This window comes from Kryptolebias marmoratus, linkage group LG7 (genome assembly GCF_001649575.2).
Source record: "Kryptolebias marmoratus isolate JLee-2015 linkage group LG7, ASM164957v2, whole genome shotgun sequence".
Taxonomy (NCBI): Eukaryota; Metazoa; Chordata; class Actinopteri; order Cyprinodontiformes; family Rivulidae; genus Kryptolebias; species Kryptolebias marmoratus.
This window is the reverse complement of record NC_051436.1, coordinates 21,780,226-21,785,384: the sequence shown is the minus strand read 5'-3', so window position 1 is coordinate 21,785,384 and position 5,159 is coordinate 21,780,226.

The following is a 5,159-nucleotide window of genomic DNA, read 5'->3' as shown; positions in this document are numbered from 1 at the left end:
CAAGGAGACTGGTTCCAGAGCCAGAGCCGTGCGTTGAGGTGAGCCCGACTATTTCTAGCCGGAACCTCTCAACCATCTTTCCTTTCGGTCCAAAATATGGACATTTTTTCCTCGAGAGAGTCTCTTTTATCCTTGAGGTGTAGGTGAACCGCTGAGTCCTGTCCAGAAGAGGTGGCTCTCCTGTGTTGAGCCATGTGTCTGTGGAAAGGCTGTTTGGTTTCTCCAATATAGAGGTCTGGACATTCTTCACTGTACTGAACTGCAGACACAACTCCGCTCAGTTTTTCTTTGGGTTTTTTGTCCTTAGGGTGGACCAGCCTCTGTCTGAAAGTCCTGTTGGGTTTGAAATGTACTGGGATGTTGTGTTTGGAGAAAATCCTTCTGAGTTTCTCAGATACTCCAGCAACGTAAGGAATGACAATGTTTTTCCGTCTGTTCTTCTTGTTCTGTTCAGTGGTGTGTTTTGTAGACTTCATTGCTGACTTGACAAAAGCTCAGTTAGGATATCCACATGTTTGGAGAGCTTTTCTGATGTTTTTTGTTCCTTTTTCTTTCCTTCTGTTTTTGAGTTTAATCTTTTTTTTGGATGTTTTCACCTTCCAAGTGAAGTTTGCATGAATGATTTGGCAACTGTTTACGCCCCATGCCCTTCTTGATGCAACCTGGGTTCAAACCTGCAGCCTCAGGACTGTGAGATCATACCACTGACCTCCGAACTACCACAGCTCATTAATTTAAAAAAGATAAAAATCAGAGAAAAAATTGTATAAAAAACTAATACATGCCACTTTTGTCATGCACAGTTTTTAAAAATCAAAGCAATCATACTAAAACATGTATTATAAAATATTTAAGATTAACAGTTCTCAAAGATTGAGAAAAAAAAGTAGTGGTAGTGATTTAATCATAATCCACTGCACCATCTGTGGCAAACACAGCATATCAGCACAAACATTTTATAAAAACAGTAAGCATGGAGGTGGAGGGCTGATGATTTGGTCTTATTTGTAACTACACGACCACAACTTGAAGTCACTGAGTTTCTGTATACAAAAGTACTTTAGTGTAAAACTTTGCCAAACTAGTCCATCCAGTAAGGCAACTATCTCAAACACAAACACAAATCTACAACAGAATCAATCAGAGAAAAGATTGAAGGTATTTCAATGGCCTTAGTTTTTTTTTTAATTAACAATGAGGTTGTATTTATATCATTTATACACAAGGTGTATAAATGTGTATATCATTTATACATATTATTAGTATGTTCTCCTGGGCATGTTTTCTCCAGCTAATTTGGTTTCCTCCAACAGTGTAAAAAATGCATGTTATATTAATTTGTGATTATAAAATGGCATTTAGGTTTGTCTCATGATACAGTGTATTGGCTCTGCAATAAACTTGTGTATTTCACCTTTCATCAGTCTTTATGTGACAGGAAAGTAGGAGAAACTTCACAGGATTATCTTCAAACACAACATGACTGCACTTCAAATCACACTAAACAACACCCTCAGGCAGAAACTGGTTCAACCTAAGGATAAGTATGACGAATGCAGTCCCATGCAGAAAGGAGTGTTCTGACAATGATATTAGGAAACTAAACCACTGAACAAATGCTAAAGGTAGCTCCTCCTGTCAAGACTTAGCTATCCACTTAGATTTTAAAGATAAGGGACACTCCTTTGAGGACAACAGCATTCATAGTTCAGATTGTTTGAAGAATGAAGGAAACCATTTATGTTAAGCTGGAAAAACCAACATTAAACAAAGGAGGTGGCCTCAGTTAGTATCTAACATTACTATACAGCTTCTTCTTTCCCGACAGTTAAGTACCCTAAGGAAATGATCAAAACACTTGAAAACATTGTTGGAATTAGTAATGGGAAGTTTGGCTCTTTTCTGAGAGCTGCCTCTTGTGTCACAGCTCCCAAAGAAGAGCCAGCTCTTTTGGCTCCCAAACAACTCTCAATTTATTATCATCTGTAGCCTCATATATTAGCCTAACTTGGCAAATATGAATGAGTGTTGATAAACCCTTTTGCATTCAGTGTTTTTATGGGAAGCCTTTCACTAGCAAGGAAAGGCAAAGGTATAAGATTAACAATTCAATACAGGAATCACACAGCACAACACTTTGTACACTTTGTACTCTACCTGCCGCTCATTTGCCACTATTAAAGGCTCTTCTACCTAGTTTTATGCAGTGTGTTGGTCAGTGAACTCAAAGCAGTCCAGCAGGTAAGATATCATCTTGTAACTTTCAATAAAGTTGCCAGTGGTGGCCATGAAAGAGCAGGTGGTTCTGAAGGTCCAGCAGTCAGTTTTCAGGCAAACTGATGGAGCTTTTTTCACCCTGTCTTGCCATATTGTATGTTCTGTGTCATATAATTTTGGCAGCATTGTTAGAAACAGTGTTTTTCTACTGGGTAGAGTGTACATGGGATTTAAGGCTTTGACAAAACTTATAAAATCTTTGTCCTCCATAATGGAAACAACTGTGGGGTTTGGCTGGGGTCATCTGCTTTGGTATTGACTTATTTTGCTTTGAGTTGCAGTTGGAGGAGCTATACTTTCACTACTAGTAGCTGCAGCAGCAGTTGTTGGTTTGGGACTAGACACACTAGGGTCAGTAGATGTTGAGGGAGCTAGCCCTCTCTCCTCCAACTGCACTATGGGATGGGCAGTTCTGATGTTGCTGTGCAGGTTTGTGGTGGAATTCGCTCTTACTGTTATTTTCATTTTACAGTGAAGGCACTCCTCTCTGCTTTTCCCAATAACTTTAAACTGCAGTAAGATGCTGCTTTGTTTAAGGGTGTCAGTCATATTTATGTTTTTGCGACACACTCACACCTCACCGCTGTCTCCTGTGAAATTGTAATTGCTCTCATTAGGTAAACCTGAAACTAGATCATCTAATATTGAAAATGAAAAAAGTCTTTTGGATGAAAAGCAAAACATCTTTGTGATTTAAGAACATCCAGTTGGCCTCTTTAGTCACTTATGAAACCATAGACTTGAAGGAGCATGCACTTTTCTTACAACATAATTCCAGCAGCATAGAAAGACAACAAAAAGAACAGTGTGTTCATGTCTTTGCACATACCCTGGTGATTAGAAGAGTGGGAAAAGGAAATATAATAAATATTGAAATAGGGTTTCCTATTTTAAAATTCAATTCCAAAACTACAGACATTTATGTTAATTTTGGGACTGACAACTGACAGGGTGTATACTTTATGTGCAACATAAAATGACCTGCATTTAAATCTCAAAGTGTTGTACAACTTAAACTAAAACTATAACAATCTTTTATTTATAGTAAATATAATATTTCTCTGTTTGAGCAATTCTTTTTGAATTTTAAATTTGCATATTAAATGAAGAATTTGTTTATTTGCTTTTGGAAGTACACAATAATGGACTTGTGATCAAACTAATGTTCAACAACAGACTGTCAGTGTGCAAGTGTTTTGCATCAGTGAATGAATTCCATTTAATTGGTCTACCTGTTTTTTTTTAACTCTAAAGACTCATTTGCCTGGAAAATGAGGTGGATACTGTAATTATAGATCAGAAGGAGCCAAACCTGCAGAGCAAGCTAGAGAACTAAAAGAACAAAACATTCTCAACACACGGAATCGTTTTTGTTAGTTTAAGCAACTATGCAAGTCCCTATGATTCATTACTTGGTGTATGCTTATAAAGGACGACATACAGTGGCTTTTAAAGAAAAGAATGATGTTGATCAGCTTGAGACTGTCGAAGGGAAACCAGGACAACCATACAGGTCCTCTGTTTGTTTACTGTGACAAGTTGGGCACCAACCTTAAGCAAATAAGCCATCACTGACTTTAGAACTCAGCCTAAATATTGGTATTCTTGTGTTTCATATTTGTGTTCAAGCTCCTCAGGTTGGAGTGTGTGGTGCTTTGTCAGACACTTGTAAAGGACATGTATAAGTTTTGTTTTCATTTCTCAACAAGATCAAATAACTAGACAACCTCATTCCTAAAAGGTTAACAGTGGTTCATGTAAAAACAGCTTTATAAACTTTTACATTGCTGTCAATGTCATATCACATGAGTACTTCAGTAGAAATATTATATTATTATTACTGGAAGTGCCCCAACTGCACAAAAACTGCTACAGCTACCTGCTGTTGCCACTGTGATTTGAAATAACCATAGAACCATGGAATGTGAAATTGACAGCAATATGTTGTTTTAAAAAAGCAGTGATCCACATTGGTCGTTGCCCCAGACTCAGACTAATTGTTGGCTTTTCAGTCCAATCAGAATTAAACTTTGTTTTTCCAAACTAAGATTGTTCAGACAGACAGATCGAAATCTGTCTGCAAACATCTTTTACACCAATGTAAAACTGATATGAGTAAACAAAAACACAGATAGTAAAATAGGTGCACAACAAAAACGTGAGGCCACAGCAGAAGTTCATTTGTTCATTCTGGTCTCATTGTACATGCAATGCACCTAGTCTGACAACTAAAACTCCTTCGTGTCTGTTCGTAGAGAGTGGCAAACAGCATTATTCCAGTTTCAGGTAACTGAAGGCTACTTTTTGGGCTGTATTCCTTCTGGGACACCATCGTCAGGTTGTAATCTTCCTGTTGACATGTGGTTGAGGTTTACAAGAAGAGTTTCATAACTGCCACCAGCACATAGCTGTTTCTTCAGCCAACAATGAGCTTAATAACATGGGCCTAAAACAAACAAAAATGAACTTTACTGAACATTCAAGTGACTGATTGCTTATCAGTTATCATTTTTTTGAAATTCAGAACTAAACTGTTGTTGTCAAACATTTCTGCTCATTCAGGTTAGCTTTGTAGAAATGTAGCAGAGTGCTGTATGAATTTGTGAGGATGGGTAGATGAGGACATAGATTGTGTTGTAAAACGCTCTGAGAGGCCTGCTTGGCTGGAAAGGTGCTATATAAGTACAGTCCATTTACCATTTACTCCCCCTCACTTACCAGAATCCCAACACAGTTTTGTAGACAGGTGGTTTAGTTTCCTCTACCATAACAAGTCAAACAGGAACAGTTTTCTGTCTTTTTACATAATACATTTAAAGAAAAGAGAAAGCAAAACCATTCTACAAATGACTGTTCTGAAAACCATGTGCCTCATAAATGTC